This window comes from Falco cherrug, chromosome 7 (assembly GCF_023634085.1).
Source record: "Falco cherrug isolate bFalChe1 chromosome 7, bFalChe1.pri, whole genome shotgun sequence".
Taxonomy (NCBI): domain Eukaryota; kingdom Metazoa; phylum Chordata; class Aves; order Falconiformes; family Falconidae; genus Falco; species Falco cherrug.
In genome coordinates, this window is record NC_073703.1 from 44562828 (window position 1) to 44586680 (window position 23853).

General features: G+C 42.6%; 1 protein-coding gene across 8 annotated transcripts in view; it reads left to right on the forward strand.

Annotated features, from left to right (window-relative positions):
* The window catches only part of FUT8 (fucosyltransferase 8), a 187485-nt gene that overhangs the window by 45279 nt on the left and 118353 nt on the right, over nt 1-23853 (forward strand). For 5 of the 8 annotated variants that reach the window (XM_055715404.1, XM_055715403.1, XM_055715408.1 and 2 more), the window contains one exon: nt 10820-10931. The gene's annotated coding sequence lies outside the window, so the exon portion shown is untranslated. Of the gene's footprint in view, nt 1-10819; nt 10932-15632; nt 16009-23853 lie in introns of those variants that run through there. The other 3 variants (XM_055715409.1, XM_055715407.1, XM_055715413.1) reach the window with 2 other exon arrangements.

Below are 23853 nucleotides of genomic sequence, written 5' to 3' on the forward strand. Positions count from 1 at the left end.
GTTTATGGTTTCCCCAGAACACTCTGCAGCGGGACTTGTGATGATGAAGTCGCCTCACTTTACAAGTGAAGCAATTTGAAACATCAGCCCCAGTGCATTTAAAAAACCCAGCCCAACCCAAACCTTTCCTAGAGTAATTACTTATCCCTCCTCAGTCTTTTCTCCTGGAAGTGTATGAAGATGATTTTATACCACATCACCACATAAGTTTCTCTCAATGTCTGCGTAATTGCATAATTCGGTCATGAATAATGTAACCAGGATAAACTCAAGGTGATGATGCCTTGTAATACTAAACTGTTATGTCTTCGATGCATTATGCAAAGTATGATTAACTCCTTGGGGTTATGTAGAAATCAGTTAGCCAGACTGTAAAGGTGTGAGACTACTAGGCTAGGTATTTGCTGGTATTTCAAATTGGCAACTGAGGTTAATTTGTTTGATTAAAAAATTAGCATTTCCAAGTTTTGCTGTGCTGTGGTTGTGAGGGCTCATTTAGCAAAAAATTGAGAAACAGGTTTATTTGTAGAGTGCTGCCCTAGAATAGGCAGGGAGAGATGGTTAAGCTTAATATTACATGGAGTGGAGGAGGCAAGGCTTCATTTACTCCGAAAGGCATCACTGATGCTTTTCTTTCACCTAAGAATCTGTATTGGATGTACTGGGTCAGACAAAAGGCCCAGTTAGCCCAGTGTTTCATGTCCAGTGCTGGCCATAGACACCTAGGGAAGAATAAGAACAAGGCAAACAGGAGTGATACTTCCCCCTAATACATTCCTGCGTTCCAGCTGTTTTCAGCTCCAACACTTCTTGGGCTGCATGTGGTTTTGAGGTGTAATGCTTAGGAGACCTCTCCTTTGAGCTCAAGAGAGCTTTATGATCTGCAATGTCTTTCCAGCAAGAAGTTGCACAGGTCCACCACCTGTCATATGAAAAACCACCTTTCTTGTTTGCTTTGAACCTGGCTGCTGCCAGCTTATTCTCTTTTCCAGACCTACGAGTTCTAGCTAACTTAAATCATTCTCCGAATGGAAACCTTTCCTTTCACCTTTTAACATCGCTGCTAGATTAGACCCTTTTGCCCTTTGATAGTACAAATTATTTAGTAGCTTTTCCAACAGTTAACCCCACAACTTCTATTGCATGGAAACGTTTCATTTCTTTGTATTCCTATATATTCATATATACCTGTCTGTCAGATTCTGAACTGGTGCAAACCTGTCAATTTGCTATTTCAAAGAAGCTCTATCTGTTTAGACCAAATGAAGCTGTGATCCAAGATTTGTTTTTCTTTTCACAGAAACACAGGTTTGTGATCCAAGATTATATTGCCAGTGATATAAATGTAATAAGCGTCTGAAGATTTTTACAACCTTAGTAGCCTATCTTAAAAATAATCAGTGATTTAAGTGTTCAAAATAATCTCCCTACAGAATTAAATGATAAAGAGAAGTTTGTAAAACAAAGTAGAACTGTGTTTTTTCCTGTTTGAATTTAGACCTACTTCCCAGTCGAATTTAGTCCAGTGTCACTGCTTTGGTGAGAATTAGGATTATGAAGACAGTATATGCCCTAGAAGTGCCTTATGTACCTTATTCTGTGGAACACTGAATATTTCAATAGTGAATACTTAAATGTGAGTACGTTCGCAATGGCTAGGGTGGACAAGTAACCTCTACAAATGAAAAGTCCCGTAAATTGTGCACATTTAGGAGGAACATTCAGTAGCATTCAAAGTAAATGAACTTTTATGAACTGAGACAAAGAAAGATTGTAAAATAAGCAAAGTGGAGCTAATTAAATACTTTATACAAGGAGTCTGTGGAAGAAACAGGAGAAGGTGTAGGTGCAGCCTGCCTTTCTAACCACTGTGTTAAAAATCAACATGCAAATTGTTTACGCAGAAGTCAAAACCAAAGCAAGCAAACTGCTTCAGAGCTGGGCAGCATTCCACCCACGTAAGTCTTGTTACATCATGCCTTAAAACTGCCAGTGAGAGCTTCAGGGTATATTAAGATTGCAATGTTGCAATAATCCAAGCACCAGCTAATGAACCAAAACATGGAGCACACAGCTGGGGTTACTTTGCTTTGTAGAGTTGGTCACACTCTTATTGTATGCTGTCACTATATAAATATTAACTTTGATACAGACATATGCAATTTTTTAATAGTTAGATGAGTCCTCTGAGTCAATCATGCAATAAAGAGTTTGTTTATGAATTCCAAGCATGATAGCATTTAACAGGAAGTAAGTTACACAGCTGACTTTGACTGTGTTCAAACCTGCCAGGTGACGAACTGTATTTCACATTTAAGATATTAAACAGCTCTGTCATTCCTGGTAACCTTTGTGCCTTTATGAGAGTGGATTTTAGCTTCTTTTTGGCCTAATAAACTTTGGGCAGAAGGTAGCAAAGTGAAAAATTTGCTGATATAATTTAGTTTCCTCTCCTTCAGAGATCCAGAAGTCCAGTTTCAACCAGCTGATTTTGTTAAAGCAATGAATTTAAAGGTTGATCAGTGATATAGAATCATATACTTCACTAACTAAATACCTTTAATTACAGAAAAGTGAATGGCGACACTTGCTGTGGGAGGCAGGTTATTTGGTAACTGTTAGTGGCAGAACCTTCTTAGGTTTTTCTAGAAAGTATCTAGTGTACAATTCCTGTGCTCCTGAGAAAGATGAAATATATTTCTGTGTTGCAGAAGCAGAGCAAGTATGTTTCTTTAGAATAGGTCTATTAGTCTCAGCTTACAGGGAACCATAGAGCCCTCAGCATAGTTTTCAGCAGACACAAGGAATGCCGAGACGCTACAGCAAGTCACAGTATGGGCAGAGCACTGGATTGTGGATGGCATGCTTCCAGAACCGTTGCACTGCTTCTGTGCTGTTTCATAGTGCCAGCTTTAGACCTAGGTGCCTCTGCTGCTGTCCACTAGTTACTTAATCAATCAGCTGATTTATCAAATAAGATTGTTTTCTACCAGTTTGCCTCAATTCTGCAGGGCCACAGGGTGCAAAATTTTTCTAAACTATTTATTCCTAACTTCCTTCAGCGTGGATTCTGGGCCATATCTTCCTCTTGATGTCAAGGAATAGGACCAATTCATAGAACCATAGAATGTTTTGTGTTGGAAGGGACCTTAAAGATCACCTAGTTCCAACCCCCGGCCATGGGCAGGGACACCTGCCACTAAACCAGGTTGCCCAAAGCTCCACCCAGCCTGGCCTGGAACACTGCCGGGGATGGGGCATCCACAGCTGCTCTGGGCAGCCTGTGCCAGTGCCTCAGCACCCTCACAGTAAAGAATTTCTTCCTTATATCTAATCTAAATCTACCCTCTTTCAGTTTAAAGTCATTCCTCCTTGTCCTATTACCCTTGTAAAAGGTCCCTCTCCAGCTTTCTTGTCAGCCCCTTTAGGTACTGGAAGGCTGCTGTAAGGTCTCCCCAGGGCCTCTTCTCCAGGTTGAACGACCCTGACTGCCTCAGCCTATCTTCACAGGAGACGTGCTCCAACCCTATGATCATCTGTGTGGCCCTCCTCTGGACTTGCACCAACAGGTCCATGCCCTTTTTATGTTGGGGGCCCCAGAGCTGAACGCAGTACTCTAGGTGGGGTCTCACAAGAGCAGAGTAGAGGGGGAGAATCACCACCCCGGACCTGCTGGCCACGCTTCTTTTAATGCAGCCCAGGATTTGGTTGGCTTTCTGGGCTGTAAGTGCACCTTGCTGGGCCATGCTGAGCTTCTTGTTAACCATCACCCCCAAGTCCTTCTCCTCAAGGCTTCTCTCAATCCATTCTCTGCCCAGCTGGTATTGATACCAGGGGTTGTCCCGACCCAGGTGCAGGAATTTGTACTTGGCCTTGTTCAACTTCATGAGGTTCGCATAGGCCCACCTCTCAAGCTTGTCAAGGTTCCTCTGGATGCATCCCTTCCCTCCAGCATGTCAACTGCACCACTCAGCTTGGTGTCATTGGCAATTCTGCTGAGGGTGCACTCAGTCCCAATGTCCATGTCAGTGACAAAAATGAGGAGCGTCATTCATCAGTTCTTTATGGAAGTACTGCCAGTAGCATACCGTCAGCTGGAAGTAAGCTAGGTAGCCTCCTGCAATGAACTGCCTTCTGTTCTACATGATCTTTTAATTCGTGAGACCTTATTTTAAATCGCACGTGGTGTGCCAGTTGAAAACAGCTGCATGGGGCTCAGCACCCTTCACACTTACATGAACACTGGGATTATATTTACATTATTCTGCATCCACATTCATGCCATTTTCCTTAAGAAAGCTGGTAGCCAGGGAGTTTTCCCTTGGTGTGTACACAGCAGCGTTTTGGGAAGTGTAGCTTTGTATTCTCTTTCAACTTCTAAACCAGCTCAGTAGTACCTGAGGTGTACTACACCACACCATCTGTGTAACAGCTAATATTTTCAACTATTCACCCTCCAGGATCCCAGGGCATTTTCCAAAATAATATACAAGTGCCATTTCCTGAGAACTGTATGAGGCTTATTAAATAAATAACATCTGAATCTTACAGCTGAGTAAATATTCCACCCATTCAATAAAGCCTAAAGTGACAGTCTACATAGGGCGGGTCTCAGTAAGAGTTGAGGAGAGTCAGTATTACCAGAGAATATATAACCTACTGAAATGAAATTTGAACCAATAGGTCTGTTAACAGCCAGAAAGAACACCCAGGAATAGTGGGTGTGATGAAATCTTATCATAAAAAAGCAGCTCACCTGAATTCACTACCAGTTTGAACTTTAAAACAAAAAACTTCAATGCAATTAACCCCCTGCCACCAAGATACCAAGAAAAGAACAAATTTGTCATGCCAACAGAGAAACAAAACTTTGCAATGAATTTTGACAAAAACACGGTAGTGTCCAATATTATTTAAAAAGAAACTATAACATCAGTACTTGTTACATGCCATTGCTTTCCTCTGAAAGCCACCACCTATGTAATGATCTCAGAGCTCTCTTGCAAACGTTGGCTCATTGCCTTTGAGAAAGTTATCTTGCCATTCAGCAGATAAGGGTGGGAAAGGTAATGATGAACAGACTCATAAAGCTCATCAAAGTTCACACAACAAATCAACAGGAGAGCTTATAGGAGAAACATCTTCATTCCAGTTCATCCACTGTAGCTGTATTCAACTACATTTATAAGGTATTTCTAACACTGAGTTTATCCTGCTAGGTTAATATATACAAAATGTGTTAGGTTTTGAACAGCTGCCCTGCCAGAGGTTTGGGTTAATCCAGCACAGCCACACTTCTATAGGACAGCATTGTACACTTCTTCTTCAGAGTAATGAAGTTGAATTTTACCATTTACTTTGCACAAAATTTCAACAGTAGCCATAAAATTAATTTAAAATCTGGACAGAATAAACTGGAGAAGAGTAGATTGAAGAAAAATACCAGGACAGGAAATCCAGATCAGTTTTACTGTGCTGGTGAAGCTGATAGGCACTCGCTGGTCTTACTGAAAGACAGATTGCATGATTATCCAACAAAACTAGCAAAACCCACTTCACATGTTTATCTTTCAGCCACTTCCCATATTTCTCTTTCTTGTAGGAAGAAGACTACTGGCACTTAAGAGTAACAAAATAGCTTGAAGGTTTCTCTCCACTATCCACCAATAATAATTTCTGGCAATAGCAGCTATTTGGTTCATGTCAATTGACATTTTGAAACATTTAAAAATATCACAGTAGAGATTTAAAATGTTCTTTTACATGTGTTTTTTCTAGCTAAGAATATTTAGAAAGTTGTCTGTTTGTGACAACAGCCCTACCATTTCAAGAGGTGAAATGGTCAAAGGTTTTGTATGTTTTCTTATAGCTGTATTGATATTGAGAGAATGAGGTATGGCTGGCTGTCATGCAGAACTCAGAGGAAGTCATTGTCAGATGACACATGACCTGCATAATTTGTTAGGTGGGAGCAGAAGGTGCTTTGCTCTTCCTGGATGTGCAGAATATAATGCCAATCAAATGGGCACAGGCATTTCTTTCCAATAGGTGCTGTTGGTCAACTTCTAGGACTCTGCCTCTAGAAAATGCTTCTTAGTTGCTTATGCCTCCAAATCTTTTTCAGGTTTTTACAGACTGATATGTTTGCAGTATGCACAAAAATGTACTTCATAATAAAACAATTACGTAATTCTCTAATTCCATTATTTTATCTGTGTAAAGTTTTGTGTTACAGAAGTGTGAAAGAGAGAATAAAAATATAACGCTTATAATAATTATTATTATTGAAGCTGTCCTGGATAGTGGCTGTTCTTTATGGAGTGGCTATAGAGGAACTCTGGAATGATTAAAAACTGCTATATAAATCCTGCTGCTCCAAGATCTGTGTTGCCATTAACATGCTTTTGACTTCTCCGTGCTTAAGAAGTCTCTACATATGTCAGTTCTCACCAGTTCCCTCTCATGCCATTCCTGTTTCTGTTATCACACATGAACTTGGCTGTAGGACCAACAGGAAACAGAAACATCAAAGGAAATAATAATTTGTTTTAAATTATGTTTGTAAAAGATTATGTAAACTTTTCATGCTTGATACCTCCAATGACAGAGGATCTAATCCGTCTTCAACCCTTCCCTGGAGGTAACTCTGAGAGTTCAAACAAATAGCAAGTCTCATTTGAACATAATGTAAATATATAACATACAGACTGTGTAAGATTTCTTTGGTGCACTAACCATGGTAAAGGGTAGTGTAAAATATGTTGCCGCCTATCAGCTGTTCTGTGGCCACCCTGCAAAGGTAAATTCAGTTAGGTGGAATTGATAGAGAATCTTTGCTAATATAAGACTGGATAGGTTATATATAAGATAGATTATATATGAGAGAGATAGGAAACTACTGGAAGGCTATGAAGATGGCTTTGGGCCTGGAGCATGCCTCTTGTGAGGAAAGGCTGGGAGAGCTGGGCCTGTTTAGGCTGGAGAAGACTGACAGGGGATCTCATCAATGTCTACAAATATCTTAAGGGCGGGTGCCAAGAGGATGGGCCAGGCTCTGTTCAGTGGTGCCCAGTGACCGGACAAGGGGCAATGGGCACAAACTGCAACACAAGAAGTTCCATCTGAGTGTGAGGAAAAACTTTACTCTGAGGGTGCCAGAGCACTGGGACAGGCTGCCCAGAGAGGGTGTGGAGCCTCCTTGTCTGGAGGTGTTCAAAACCCATCGGGACATGACTCTGTGGCACCTGCTCTAGGAGAACCTGCTTTAGCAAGGGGTTGGACTAGGTGGTCTCCAGAGGTCCCTTCCAACCCCAAATATTCTGTGATTCTGTTGTTTAGTCTACCACCTGCAGTATACATGAGAAGAGAAGAGCACAAAAAGAGGCTCACCCGTTTTGAGTCCTTATGATAAAGGAATTCTCATATGCTTCATCCTTTTGGCATAACCCTGAAATTAATAAAGCATTTCTCCCTAGATTCTCTGTGCAAATAAAAATGTTGTGGTACCATTTAAATAAGATGAAATTTAATCTCACACATGCACCGGCTTCACATACAAATTTTACTTCAGAACTGAAAAAAGTTTGCCTGCAGTAGGTATCTTACGATTACTACAAAAAAACACTACTACAGTAGTTAAGCACAGATTTGCTTAAAAAGAGAAAGTGGGTCTTTTAGCCCTCTTTAGTAATGGCCAAGTCAGTAACTGCCTTTCGTAGTAACCAGGTCCTAAACTGGGCAGAGCTCTGCTGATTTTTTTGTTGCTAAAAGGCATTGCAGCAAGTCAGCTTAATCTGGCCCAAGTGGCAGAAGAGAAAGCTGCTGTGAACAATGGTTGAATACTTCATCTAAGAACTATCAGACTTTTCAAAAATAGTAACTGTACATTACAATGTCGAACAAAGTCTGGCTGATTGTCACAGATACAACATAAATATATTTCAAAATTACTAGAGATGTCTGAATAATTTGGCTTTTCTAACTATATTGAATCGTATTTTCCTTCTTTAAGGTTAGAACTAATTGATTATCAAAAGAATCTAGAGAAAGAAATGAGATAGCCAGTTCCGAAACTTAGTAACAGTGCAGTGACTCTCAGTGTTACTGCCAAAAGCTTTGTTTCTCCCCACTAGCTGACAGTTTCCTGGTTACAGTGGGACACCAAGGGAGCTGCCATCAAGTGGGAATGTTTGTTAGATGTTAGAAGCAAAACCTCAAACAACCTTGGCATTTGGCGGAGAACACACACAGACAGGCATGCCAGAGCAGCGTGCTGACAACAGCCCTTCGTTCCCAACAGCCCTTCGCTTCCAGCAAAGAGCCTGGTATGCTTTGAACCAGCTGGAGTTTTTTCCAGGCATGGTGGAGTTAAATAAGTGAGAAAGAAAGTCCTGAGTACATCTATCACTGTAGCTGCAAGTAGATGTTTTACCTCAATTGTAAGGGAAAGGCTTGTTCTAGTTCCTGCTGGTGGAAGTGAAGGCTGTATTTCTTTTCTGGTAGATACTTTATGACTGTGGGGAGGTTATTTTATTTCATGAGGTACAAAGTCGCGCTTTATACTTGTTTGTTAGCCAGTCTTTGCTTTGTGCCCATGCTGCTAGAAACAGTAACGAAATTCAGCTGAAGGCCCTGCATAACTTTTTAATTTCCAGGTAGGATACAGTATCTGGTTTATCAGGCACTTGCTAGGGAGGTAGATCCTTTTTCTTAACGTACTTGCTAGTGGAAGGAAAAACTGGTCATTCAAGTTACATGCAGCACATGTGATTTGAGAACGGGCTGATAAGTAAACGGTACTGATAATTGATTTTGCTTGCTTATTAGCTGTTTTTCTATTTGTGGCAAATACTAGTAGATCTAATAACAAAGAAATGCTCTTGGGACATTTAAAGAACTATTTCACCTGTAGCTACTGATGTAATAATAAATTAACAGAAATTAGTCAAAACCAAAATAAAATAAAGTTAATGAAAGCTTCATTGAATAAAATGTGCATGTCTTGTGTGGTTTTGGTTTACAGAAGCATTTATGTTGAGAACTCAGCAGTTTCATGTGACTTGCTGGGGCCGGTGCTATGGACTGTCTTTCTCTGGCAGATCTTTTATTAGCTGATCATCCTTTGAAAGCATGTGCATAAACCATTTGCAAAGACAATGCTGAGAAAGAGGACAGCTGGGGTCATTATTTGAAAAGGCGCTAGTATTTTTCCTATGAGCCACAGATAAAATGTTCCAGATTTCTGTTTCAGGCTGTAAAGCAGACCAGGCTGTTCTTGAGTGTAAGTTTACCTTCACAGGAAATCCATTGTTTGGAAAGCTAATGGAGCCACCACACCCCTGTGTGCACACAGATGGGCTCTCGGATAAGTTCTTGTTCTCCAAGGGACACGAATATCTAGAAATTATCTGATAATGTTATTGTTCAAGTTCCAATAATTGAAAATCCTACAAGAAATGATACATTAATTTGCATGAATTTATTGGAGTAGGGAACTTGATCTGAGTGAGGAAGGGAATTAGCAAGTAGGAATTACAATGTCCAGTCCAATGCAAAGTCCAATCCAAATTCAGTTTCAGATTAGGTCCTACTGAAACAGTAGATCATGTGCAATACATTCAGCATCTTTGGGCAATACAGTTGGAAAACATAGTTGCGAAACTCAATGTTTATATGACACTTCTGATGGTTTGAAAAAGGTAGTTTTCAGTCATACACTTCCCTTGCTCTTTATACAAATAGCCTGGCTAAATACAAGTAGATTTTTAGAGGAAAAGCTAAAGGCACATTCTTACCACCAGCATAATCCTGAAAAATTTGAAACTCTTACCTCAAAATTTAAAGCACATGAAAGAAAAGAGATGGAGCTTTAAAAATGCTGGTTCAAATGGGTGGTAGTTTATGAAATCAAATATTTCTGCTATAAGGAACTGAAATGGGTTCTTAAAGTGGGAAGTGCTGGGCCGACTTCAGGTGACAGTGTCCATGCTGCAGCTAGCCCAGCTAGTAATGCAGGTTGCATTGTTGGATTTTAATTTTGAAGCAGCTTTTACTATCCATAGTTTTGGATGATCCAAATCACACTTTTGGATAATTTGTATTTTACTGATTCATCTGCAGGGACAAATGATTGTGCTTACATAGCTGTGCTACTTGCAGCACAATTTTTAAAAATATACAGGGAGAAGATCCTTTTGTCTTTGCATTTACAGTGCTGTCTTTCCAATATTATGAACACACCGTCTGTACTCTGCAGAGATGCGCAGACTGCTGCTGTGACAGTGAAGCTGCCCCTGTTTCATTCACTCAGAAGAGATACCACAGTGCAGCAATATTTTCCACATAACCACAGGCATCTCTGATGTTTATTGAACATTCACAATGTGATTTTTTTGACTATGTGACCTGCCCGGTTCATTTTAAGTGTTTGTACTTCGCTCCTTTTGACATTTAAGTCTGCTTGTTACAAAAACAGTGTGTGGACAGAAACAAACTGGTATGACACATTAAACCCCATCATAACTCAAAGGGAAGTGTTGTAAAAGTGGAAGTGTCAAGAAAGTACAGGTTTACACAGATTTGTGTAAACACTTTATTCAAATGCTTTGGATACAGATAAACAGTCCTTGTGCAATATTTGTTATGGTTTCACCTGCTTTCAGCTGGAAACTGAAAGTGTTTTGATAAATGGGACAGAAAAGTTTGTTGAGTTGCTCTGCAGCTGCAAGTACTTCTGTACGTTATACCGAAGTGCTATCTTACAATTTGTAACAGCAGTCTTGGTAATACATTTATTTTATTTTATTTTATTTTTTTCCAGAGAGGAGGAACCATTACCTTGTACTGCACTTGTGATGATTGGCTGGACCTGCTGGCATTTCCTGAAAAACGAGAAATAGGGGTTTTGGTGATATTCTTTAATGGGCACAGATGTAAGTCTTAGTTAAGATGTTTTAGAAAGTTTTTTATTATTGAAATCCTATTTTAACTGAAACTGAGACTTAACAAGTACAAGATCAGATTTCAAATGGGTGGAAAAGGCAGGGAAAATTGAGGGCTACAAAATAAATATTTGATGGACCCTTTAAAACATTCTTTGGAATTTAAGAAATTTGGTTTTATATCAAATGGTTGATAATATTCTTAGGCATTTTTTAAAAAGTTATATTCAACTTTGTCAGTTTCTGTAATCTCACTGCTAATTGTGATATGATTTTCCTTTAACCCTCATGACATGTTTTCTTTAATTCTTATTTTCTGGTTGCATTTCTGCAGATAAAAGCATCTGGCTTTCCTGACTGGTACAGTGTCTGGGTACTCATAATGAGTTGACTTCTAAGTGGAGGATAAATGAACTCATTTACATGTCTATATTCTTTCCCAGCTTCTCCTCCTCTCCAATATATGCGATTTTTATATAGGAGGGACAATGGTGTAACACCCGCCTACTCCAGTTCCATTTTTTCAAATGTAACTTCTAAATTTGTTTATTAAATATACTGGCTCTAAAGCTGTTCCTACCCATGCCTTATTCCTACTTTATATGAGGAAATAACATTTGGATAAATTATGCTAAAAAGTATATCATTCTTTGTAGCAGCAAGAAAAAAAAATGCCTGTAACCCTCTCCTGTTGTGATTTTGGTTTTAGTGGTACTTGTGCTCTACTCTTTTATAGTGGTTTGCAATAGGTAATATAGAATAGCTGGCATGAAGTAAGCTGGTTTACACGCCCAAGCTGCACATGCAGGAATTCAGATGAATGTGTGGTTTAACTCTGGTGTCACCTGTAGAACTGGAGGTCTTTATAAGGGAAGTATTTGCGAGGTACAGTTATACTGCAATAAATAAAAAGTGTTTAGAAAACCTATGGAAACCAAAACCCCAAACTGATGCTTAATAAAAATACCCAAATCAATTCCAGAATTAGCTTTTAAAATGCATTCCAGCTCTGTTGATTCCTCCTTTCAAGCATACTTCTACTACTGTGATAGATAAAAATTCAATCTGCTTCTACAGTTTTTGAGGCTATCATACAACTCTATAGGATAAGGATTTAAGAAGTCAGGTATCTTTATAGAAGTTGGTGGTATCCATTAAGGCTGCTGTATGACACTGGGGTCTGGACCTAGTGAAGAAGAGGAGACAGCTAACATTGCATGGAGAAAGAATTTGTTCACAGAAGTAAAGTTTTGTTTCCTGGGAGGGTCAAATGTGGACTCCAGAAGGTGTTTGTGTATTTGGGGGTGGGTGGGTGGGGGTGGAGCTGGGGGTGCAAAGTTAAAATATCTTTTCATTTTAACTCAAATGCTACTCAGAGTAACTTCTGAGACAGGTGGCAGGATGTCTCATCAAAGTGAAACTAGAGTTGCCCTGCTGAGACTCCACCTGCTATGTAAAAGTACTACCACCTTCCTGCCAAATGGAGAGAATTACCTGACTCCAGCAGACTTTAAGTCTGTGTCAGTTAAAAGTGATTCATTAGGGCTGTGAGATTAAGCACTACAAAATTACAAAAAATCTACTGGACAACTAGAACTAGAACCCTCCACCTTGAAACTGCAGAATTAACATAATCAGTTTCTTAATTATAGGAGTAAAAAGTGTCCCATGTTCTGGTGTAAATTTCCCTTCCCAAGGGTTTCAGAGCATCCACAAACCAAGGCTCTGACCCTTGGCCACCTGATGAAGGAGTTGGTGGAGTCAAGAGTGAGGTTCTACATTTAACAATGAGATTTTTGTGATAAAAAAAAAAAATTAGCTACTGGCCCTTTAGTCTGGTTTGGGAAATGTCCTTCTAAACATTACGTACCTGCTGCATTTAGCATTTGTAAAAAGTTAGTGCTCTGTAAGAGCACGACCCTCTGAAGCTTTTCATCTCTCTCACTAGTCATTTAATTAGTCACTAGTCACTGCTCAGGTCACCAATTCCTCAAAATAAAAATGCGGCTGATAGCAGTAGCTGCTATAGCATGGTTAGAACCAGAACACAAATAAAAATAACTCATAACTGTACAAGTTATGGGCAGATTGACCACATCTCATCCACTGGTTTCTCCAGTGGATACTGGGTCAATCCTAGTACTATAATGTTTTCTTTAAGATAATATGCCTATAGCACAGAGTATCATGGACTTGAAAGCAAATAAACCAGCAGTAATATCCTCATTGCATTAAGCAATCACTTGAAATGCATTTAATTTCACACCATGGTAAGTACAACTGAAATCATCACAAGCGTATTAATGAAATAGCCACTTTTATTTTAGTCCTGATTTTCATTCAGTTTGCGGACATTGTATCTCAGAACTGTTTGCATTGAAAGTACCCTAATATTTTGTGGGTTAGTAGACAGATTAATGTCTATAAAAGTGTTTTCCTGTTAGACAGGGAAGACATATCAGAAGCAGCTCTTCAGTTTTCAGATGATTCCCTGACATTTTGTTTTCTTTCAGAATGTTTCTTTAGGTGAGATCCTCCAAGCAAAAGCAACATGCAGTTAAAAGTGTAATTTGGAAAGCTGTGCCTCAGTTATGGTTCATCTTGATGCAGCTTAGAATCATAGAATGGTTTGGGTTGGGAGGGACCTTTAAAGGTCATCTAGTTCCACCTCCTCTACAATGAGCAGGGGACATCTTCAACTAGAACAGGTTCCTCAGAGTCCGGACCAACCTGACCTTGAGTGTTTCTAGGGATGGGGGCTTCCTTCCCTTACTTGTACTGCATGCACTTTTGGCCTTTTTGCATGTATTTAGACTTTGCAAATGTTTTTGATTTGTGGTACTGTGGTTTCTCCCCCGTCAAGAGATGGTAGGATAGCAAGTTTAATGTTTTTCATAATACTTTAATTTTTCTTACTTTTTTCCTATGCATGCCTTAGCAATAGATCACTAGTGGATTTATATCACAAATGGAAAATGTCTCTAAGCTGTTCTGAAACAATAACTTTTTTTTTCTTTTACCTGTGTAAATATTATACCTAACCCAATGGGTTTCTGAATCCAAATCCCTGACTCTGTTTGAAGGTGTGATCACAATGTAAGTGTTACTTGCAACAACTATGATAGTAATAGGGGCTAGCAGCAGCAACTCAATACTTGACAGCCATTGGCAATCTGCTTACAATTTCAATTTCTAAACTAATCTCTAGTGCTGTTAGTTAGGATTTAAAACCTTAGGGAAAATAGATATATTCATTATTTTTGCATTTCCAGATCTCTCTGGAAGGTTGCTATGGGCACAGAATATTATAATTCTTCTTTCTGTCCCCCAGACGATGCTTGCAGCAGCTGTGCCCCAAGCTCCACGTTAGCAGGTAGCTGACCCATAACACATAAAGTCGAAAGAAAAACCAAGAGACGCTTGCATAGGCCTTATAAGCACATTTGTGAATGTTTACAGTTCTGGGGAAAAAGAAGAAAGAAAAAGAAAAAAAAGAGGGCTTGTGGAACAAGCTGGAGAAGACTAAGTGTGAACGAATACGTGACAGAGCACTGATACGCAGGACAGCTCTTCTGAGACTGGTAGGGGGTGTAAGAAGGATGCGATAGTTACAAAAAAATCCATCCCTATCAGGTCTGGCTTTTACACAAATTGTAGCAGACTGAAACACACTCCTGCTGTGAGTCCCACTCCACATGCTACCTTGCCACCTCTGCCATTTCATCTCCCAAGAACACTGGAACATTCCCAGCGCATGTAACAAACTCTGAAAACGTGTATAGTTTTCCCATGTGAACGCTTAGGATATTAAGTTACATTAAATGCCCTGAAATCTTGCATCTACCTCAGTTCACCTGTGCTTACGTGCACTTTCATGAAGTATTCTGATAAGCAACAGGAACAGAGGAAGCCATAGGTGCTAAGGCGGCGGTCAGGCAGGGGTGCCAAGACAGCGCAGGCCTCCTGCTCTCGCCCAGCAGCCGCGGAGCACGCCTTTTACTCTCTTAACCCGGCACCGTACCGGATTTCTCTCCTTTGCAGGGACCAGCGGATCAGGAAAAAACCAAACACACCACACTAAGCCGCTCCCGCGGGCAGGGTGCGACGGCACCGCGGGCGGCGATGCGCCTGTTGCGGCGGCCGCTCCGGCGGGGGGCTCCGGGCAGCGCCTGCCACCTACCCGCCGCGCCCGGCCCAACCCGCCGCCCGGGAGCGAGGCCGGCCCCGGCGGAGGGATGTCTCACGGCAGGGCCCGACCGGCACCGAAGGGCCGCCCCGCCCGCCGGCGCCTCACCCCTCGGCACTGCCCCTCGGGAAGGGGCACCGCAGCGGCGGCGGCTCAGCCGGGCGCCGCTCCCCTCACACGCCCGTCGCCGGGATGAGCGCCGGCGCTCCCCCCCCGCCCCCCCCGCGGGCCCTCGCCGCCGCCCCGCGGCCCCGCGGCCGGCAGGGGAGGCGCGGCGGGCGCCCCCGCCCGGTCCCCGCCGGGGGGTGTTGGGGGGCACGGACACGCCAGCCCCGTCCCGCAGGCCCCGGGCCGCCCGCTCCCGCCGGGCCGCGGGGTGCGGGGCGCGCGGCGGCGGGCGGCGGGGGCGCTCCGGGAGGCGCTCCCCCCCGCGCATGCGCAGCGCGCGCGCCAGCGCTCCGTGACGAGAGCACTCCGGCGGCACCAGGAGCCCGACGCGCGCGCTCATAGGCTGCCTGGCCCCGGCCGGCGCGCGCCCGCGGCGCGGCTCTTCCTAGTGCGCTCGCGGGGGCGCGCGCGCCGTCGCTGGCGCCGTCGGTTGCTGTCGCCGCTCGCTGCACGGTGTACGCCGCTCCTCGCTGTCAGCTGCTCGCGCGGCGCTCCCCGCCCTCGGCGCGCGCGCTGTCCGCGTCTCGCGCTCCGTCGCCTCAGTCCGCCGGCGGCTCCGTTAAGCGGCGGCGGGTTCCTGCTTCCGTCTCCTCGCCGCGGTGTCCCCCCGCCCTCCCCTCCCCCTCGCCGCCCCGCCGCTCGCCCCGGCGTCTCCCCGCGCCCGGCACCCTCGGCGACGGCAGCGCGGGCCCTGCCAGCGGCGCCGGCACTCGGGTAAGGGGATGCGGGGGCTGAGCGGGAGCCACGGCGGCGGGGAAGCGGGTGCCGAGCCGAGACCGCGACCGCGCCGCTCCGGGCAGCGCTCCCCATCCCTCCCCCCGGGCCTGGCGCCGCCGCCGCTGCGACTCGGGCGCTGCTCGGCAACGGCTGCCGCCGGGGTGGCGGTGGCGGGGAGGGGGCCGGTCCCCCCGCCCTGTGCCGGGGTCCCCCCGCCCTGTGCCGGGGACCCCGTGGGCTCCCTCGCCTGAGGGGCGCTGGCGGGGCCTGAAGCCGCCGGCGAGCGCGGCGAGGGAAGGGGAGGCCGGGACTCGGTGGGCGGCCGGGGCATCACCATCGGCAGCGGGGCCGGGCCGGGCCCAGGCGGGAGGTGTTGCCCTGGGGAGCGGCGCGGGCGGCGGGGTCCGGCGGCGGGGAGCGCGGCCGCCGCCGTCCTGCGCGTCGCGGCCGCAGGGCGCGGGGGGCGGCCTCCAACTTTCCTTGTCCCGGGAGCTAGGGCCGCCCGGGGGCCGCCCGGGTTTGGCAGAGGGAGACGCACGGGAAGCGTGGGCTTCTTGCACAGACCTTACGCTCCAGGGCCCCTCGGTAGCTCGAGGAAGTGCTGGGCTTACAAGGGTGCGGAGCCATCGGTTGTTGCCTGGGGCTTTTCCCACGGCGACCCTTGCAGCATCTCGGCACGTTTAACCGCTTTGGTCTTGGATTCTGTTACTGATAAGGCGCCGGCGATTTTTCCTCTAGTCAAGTGTGTGCACAATGTATGCTCGGGTCTTTCACACGCATGTGCGGGTGTGTACCTGCTGTGTTGTAGATGCTCTCCAAAGACCATGCTGTGACCCTCTGCTTTCAGAAACTCATGACTGGGGGTACAGGAATAGGTAGACTGTAATGCCGTGGTGGAGGTTGTACCAAAAAGCCTACGGGCATAGACATCTGCTGAAAAATTGCTTGTTGAAAGACCGTAAGTTCTTTGGGGCTGTACCTGCTGTCCTTGTGTCCTCAATGCACACATGGTGCACTGTGATACACATGCTGTGCGTGTGTGGATGTGGAAAACCACAGTGTGTTCAGAAGGTTCTTCACTTCCTGTGATCTTGTATTAGCACTTCCCACTGCCTTTGTGTGTGTACTGAAATATACAAGTCTGTTGAAATGTGTATGTTTCAGTATAAACATGTATACTGAAACATACAAGTCCACTGAAATGTGTTTCAGTATCTGCATGTACACATGTAATTTCTCTACCCCAAAATGCAGCATTTTAATGTCTAGACCTTAACTGAAAGCTGATAGAATAAATACTTCAGAAAGGGTGCTTAGGCACGAATTTTTTTTATTATTATTTTATAGTATTAATCTTTTTTTTCCTCTTTTTCTAAGTCATTTTCCACTGTAAATTGTCAAAAACTTTAGAATCTGAACTGCAAAAGCAAACAAATGGCCAACATTGCCTGTGCTGCTGGTGCTTGGGGTAGTTTTACAGAAGGCTCTGTTACAGTTCCTTCCATTATTAAAGCAAGCTAGTTAGCAGGAGTTTGTGGCTATGCTTTGATGTATTTCCAGCAGCGTCTGTTTCACTGGTTATTACAGGTATGCCTACTGCCAGACTCTTATTGATACTCGTTAGGGTTTCATGAATGTGTGTAGCTGAAACTGACAAACTAGTGTACTGCAAAGTTTGCATATTTTCCCATCAACATGTAATGAGACAACCTTTTTTCAGTGGTGAAAGTGTAATTAATTATTCATATTTTCTGAGCAAGCAGTTCAGTAATGAGGGAAGGGTAGGAATCAACTTGGAGAGTTGCATCATGCAAATTCACTCTTTTAGTGATGCAGCTGCCAGGACATTTGACAACTGGGAAATACAGAGGGTCAGATTAGAAGTTGTAGCTTGCTTTCTCTTTTACTCTTGCGTCTTTGTTTAGTATCTTTTAAACTGTCAAGATTTTAGTTCTAGCTAATATTAGAACAAGAAAAAAATGTTAAGTATACTTGCTGGAGTAGAAATGGAGCTAATTCACCTTAAGTGAATTAGTAAGGGTAGTACTAAACCACATAGGGACTTCCTTTTGTTTTGGAACCTGTGGTTTACGATCACTTTATTGGGACTGCAAACAGAGGCTTCATTGTGTAGTGGAATGTTTATATACTACAAATATTGCACACCATTGATAGGATTAAACAGGAAAATTGTAATTTTGGTCCATTCCAGTTTCTCTGTAGCTGTATAGAATTGTTGCTTTATCTGTCAGATCTGTTCTAAACCAAATGATTTTTCCAGTCTTGGAATTTATGTACAGTAAAAAATAATCAACAATAATTTGACTTATACATTATGTGATTAGCCTGTTCATTGACATTTAAGGGGATAAAGATGAAGAAGATTTGGACTTCTGTATTTAAATCTTGTTGGAGAGTCAGAATGTAAAATAAAAAGTAATTACTATAATCTTAGGCTGGTCTGGAGGGGGAGCTAGTGTCAAAGCAAAATGTGACCATTTTTTTCCAGAGGTATTCAAAAGCTTGCTGTTTGGTCATAGAGTATGCTTCTACTACAATAACAAAAACAAATGTAGATGATGCATGCTATGTATGATTGCATTAATATGCATCTCTTATATGATAAACATAATCTTCAAGTGAAGTGATGTGTGTGTTTTTTAGGGAAATTGTGCGTATGTTTTGCTACTATGCGACAAAAACTATCTTCAAAGAACTTTGAAGTTGTGAGATCAAGCTCTGATAAATCATCAAATGCCAAAGTAGGGATTCTTTTAAGAACTGTAGCTTGGCCTGTACATGGCTAAATGTTACACTTTCCCCTACAATGTTTCTTTTAGTATACAGCATGGAATGACATAATTGTGTTCAGTTAGCAATATTGAATCTTTTTCCTTGGTATAGGATGAGGTGTGGCCTTACTACTTGTTATGTGCTGTTCATACTGAACCTTCATCATTTCCTCTTGCTGTTTCATTACCTTCAGTCTCTAGTGCTTGCATGTTTTGCTAGTAATATTTTCACAGAAGTCTCTGGAGGTGTTATGTGTCCCTTCATGCTGAATATCCAGTTTAGGGCCTTTATGATACTATTTTTCAAAATAATCTATCAAGTGTTTTAATGATTTGCATGTTCTAAAATGTTTTCTCATAAAGGTCTGTCTCTATATGTAATTTACTCTAACAATAACCTGGCTTTTTTTTTCTTTTTTTTTTTTTTTACAGATCCCTTAACAGGGATCCATGAATGCATACGCTAGAGAAGACCTCATTGTTTTAGTGTTTTAGTATGGTGTCTGTTGATTTAGACTGCAAGTATAAATAGTTAGATCTGCTGCAGCATTAACCCTGAGATACTAAGTCCAAAATTTTGATAAAGAGTGGATTGCCCATTGAAAGTGTGTGTGTATGTGGAGGGGTTTGTGGTGGTGTTTTTTTGGTTTGTTTTTTTGTTTTGGTTTTTTTTTTTTTTAGAGGTGAATTGCTTGCAAGGGACAAGAAGAAAATCAGATTTCTCTGGGACAATATTAATTCCCTTTCTTTTCCTGCAAGACCTGTCTTATTAACAGCACACTTGCCAACATTTGCAGTGTACATAGCAAAGTCCTTTTATATTATAGTGTCATTATTTAAATATTTTGTAATATCTTGTTCAGTAATACACCAAGAGTACCTTGTGCACAAGGGCACAGAGAACAAGATATAATTTTAAATTTTTGTGATGTGACTATAATTTATTTTTTTAAACCAAGGGCTAGTTTTTTGGTACTTACCTGTTTAAAAAAAATAAAATTCTTTGCGCATAAACAAAATGTTTCAACATGCTAGATCAAAAAATGCAGCAACCCTGATGGACAGGAGGAAGCCTATTAAGTGGGATTGCATTATAGCATGTAAGTCTTTAGAAAGGCTGAAATTTGTATGTTTTTCCATGAGACTTACGCCACTTGAGCTAGCAGAGAATGTGATACTAGTAGTTTCTAATTCATCTGTGGTCCAAGTGCTATGGTCTTGACATGGTTTTCTAAGATTTTCAAGTGTTTCAAGGCAGTGATGAAACTTGGGCATCTTGGGTTCTATTCCAGGCTCTGGGAATGAACATGTTCTGGTTGTTGCTGACTTTTCTGCTTATTTCTTCTGTGATACCTACTTAAATATCTTCCTGTCCCAGTCTTTTTTGCCCTATTCCAAAATTTTTGTTTCTTGCTAAAGGGCTTCTTATCTGAGATCCAGAACTGTTGTGCAGGAAGAGTCTAACTAGTAAATTGTTTAGCCCAGTGTTCTTCCACTGTTTGAATCCTAACTAGCTATTTGCACTCCTATCTGCTGGTCTCAGGCTTCAGTCCACTATCCTCAGCTTCACACCCAGTTCTCTTATTATGGCTAGGATCTGTCCTCTCTGTGTTCTGCATTTCCACTGGCTTCTGTTCTATTTTCTGAAGTTTTTCAACTTCAGTGTTGTACTTCATTCTGGTTTTCCGGCCTAGCTGGTCTCTCATCCAAATTTGTTTTTTTCCTTTCTTGCTGGTCTTCTCACCCATATCAGATTTGGTTTGTATCCCAAATTCAAGATTCTGTTCACAGTGTCAACTGTATTGGCTTTTTCCCTGCATTGCAGATCTTTCTTCAGTCAAGTCCAGTTGGTCCTCCTCTTTTCCACCCTTTTGTTCATGTGTATAGCTTATCTCTTCATGCTTGCTGGGTCCAGCAGGATATCACTGAGAAGCAATTTAGATGCCAGTGGTCCATCCTGATACTCAGGGAAACAAACAGGCCTATCAAGAGATGAGCTTTGCTCGGCAGGGAACTCATGTCTGAAGCTCCAGTGCAAAAATAGTATATACAAGCAGTGGAAGCTGGGATGGGCTACAGAGGAGAAATTTAGAAACATTGTCCTGGTATTTGGGGATGACATCAATGCTTACCTAGAGACGACACTTGCAGGGGAGGTCAAGGGCAGCAAGAAGAGTTTCTTCTAGTACTTTAGTAGTAAAAAGCTGGACTAGTAAAATATGGGCTTCTTTCTGAGTGTGATGTGTCATTTAGTGACAGTGGACAAGGGTAAGGCTGAAGTATGCAATGCCCTTTTTTCCTTAGTGAGTCTTCACTGACAAGGTCTCCCCGGGTCTCTGTGCTTAATGGCAGGGTTTTGAGAAGAGTAGCTACCAGCAGTGGATGAGGATTGAGTCAGGGCTTATTGAGAGAACTCAAATCATACAAGTCCAAATGGATTGTGTCTGAGGCTGCTGATTGTGCTGGACAGAGACACAGTGGGATCCCTCCCCATCATCTTTGAAACAACTTGGATATCAGGAGAGCTTCCCGATGACTGGAGAAAGGCATATGTTTTACCTTTCAAAAAAAAGCCAAAATACAGTCCAAGGAGGTACAAAGCTGGCTAGCTTCCTTTTCATCCCCGAGAAAATAAAGGCATGGATATTCTTGGAATATGTTTCTGGGTACAAGAAGTAGTTGGGAACAATTGGCATGGATTTATCAAAGGTAAATCATGCATGTCTAGCCTGACTGCCTTCTGTGGTAAAATGGCTGAATTTTTGGATGAGGGGAGAGCGGTGGATTTCCTTTACCTGGACTTTAGCAAGGCTTTCAACTCTGTCTCCAGCAATGTTCTTGTGTTCATATTTGGACGTAACAGTCTGAGTGGATGGAACACTAGATGAGTAAAAGACTGGTTGGATGGATAGACTTAGAGAGTAGTGCTTAAATATGTCTTACAGAGAGGTTGGTAACAAGTGGGGTACTGCAGGGGTTCAACCTGAGAAGGTGATAGAGTATGCAGTTGTGCTTGCAGATGACACCAGACTGGGGAGAATAGGTGGTATGCATGAGGATGGGGCTGCTATTCAAGGGGACTTCGGTACTGTGAACAGAAGGCTCATCTGGAGCCTTATGAAATTCAAGGACAAATGCAAAGCTCTGCAGCTGGGAAGGAAGAGCACCTTGGAGTGATGCAAGCTGGGGACTGACTGGCTGGGAAGCAGTGCTGCAGGAGAAACCTGGGGTCCTGGTGGACAGCACTCTAACTGTGGGCCAGCAGCAGCATGCCCCTGCAGAAAAGAAGGGCAACAACATCCTGGGCTCTATTAACAGGAACATAGCCAGTAGATGGAGGGAAGTGATTATCACTCTACATTAGACCACATCTAGAGTACTGCACCCAGTTTTGGGACCCTCAATACAGGAAAGACATCAATAAACAGAATTTAATTTGGTGAAGGGCTACCAAGATGGTTAGGGACCTGGAGCACTTGCCCTGTGAGGAAGGCTGAGAGAGCTTCGTTTTTTTTCCGCTGGAGAAGAGGTGGCTTCAGGGGATCTAACAACCACCTCCTGGTGTCTTTGAGATCTCTGAGAACATGGAGTCAGGCTCTTTACTGAGGTGCATGGGAGGACACGAGGCAGTGGTCGTAAATTGAAACAAAGTTAGTTCAGACTGGATATAAAGGAAAACTTTATCAGTGTAAGCATAGTCAAGCTGTGGAAGAGGTTGCCCAGAGAAGCTGTGTAGGCTCTGTATTAGAGGTTTTCAAGACTCAAGTGGATAAAGCTCAGAAATCTGGTCTGTTCTCATCGTTGACACTGAGCAGGAGGTTGGAGTGTGGACATCTGGAGGTCCTTTCTAGCCTGTGTTATCCTATTAGTCTACAACTGCAGGTGCTTAGCTTCCAGAAGCCTTATACTGGAATGGAATCAGTACAGACAGAATGTGTAGGTGACTCAGCTATTGTATATCAAAACAAAATCAATAATAGTAACATTACAGTGAGCTTGACAAAAGCATCATTTGTGTGTCAAGATATGCATTTTACTTCTCTTGGGAAGATGCATGTCGAGCTTAAAACATGCAAGTGATTAAATTTTTAAAGAAAAAAACAGTCTTTTGTAATGGGGCAAAAGTGGTTTTTTGTAGCTTTCCTCAGAAAGGGGAAAAATATGTTTTGCATACAGTGAAAACATTGAAGTAGTAGCTCAGCTTTGATGTGGATGCCTGGCACAGAATGGGTCATCTTGGAAAGCCTTTGGTAACTTAAAAGAAACTGAAAAAATGAATCTTCAACAAGGAAGTATCTGGCAACCTTAAAAATAGGTGATCTTTCTGGGTCAATTGTCATGATATGAATTTAAATTCATATTATGTAGCTCATAATGCATCATTTCAAGGTGGTGATATTCTGACTTAGCTGTAGAATCAGTTGCAATCAATTCTAATTTCCCCCCCTGCCCCAAATACATGATATACTAGCTCCCTCACATGATTATTGTTTCTTCCTGTTCTTTTCTGCTCTCTTTCCCTCCCTCTCTATGTTTTCAGAGTGGGAATGGAGAATAAATAAAGGAGGAGAAGCAGTCTTAAGATATGAGGAGCCCAGTAACTGTTTTGGAAGACTTTTGGCTACAAGCCATCAAATCAGAAGAGTTGCCTGTAGCAAAGAGCTACTGTTAAGTGGCAGGCTGGGGACTTTTTTTTCTTTATTTTTCATTTTTCTTATTCAAGTATGAGATGCTACATGAGGAAATTTTTGAATGACCCTTTTCTGAGGTTTTTGCTCCTTTATTTGTTTTTGCTAACCTGTAGTCTTTAGGGATCTTCCCTAAGACAAGTGGTGATGCCTGTAGAAAATTGTAGTTTCCAGTGAATCAACCATTTTACTTAGTTCCTTCAAATATTTGATATTAAAAACCCATATATTATATTGCTCATTTTCAGGTATAATACTTTCAAAATGAAATGAAGCACTTCAGGTTTTGGTCATTCTAGAATTTGGTGCAGTTAGTGCTGCTACAGTTGCTTTATGGCAGCAATACTAATTCTGAATGTAAA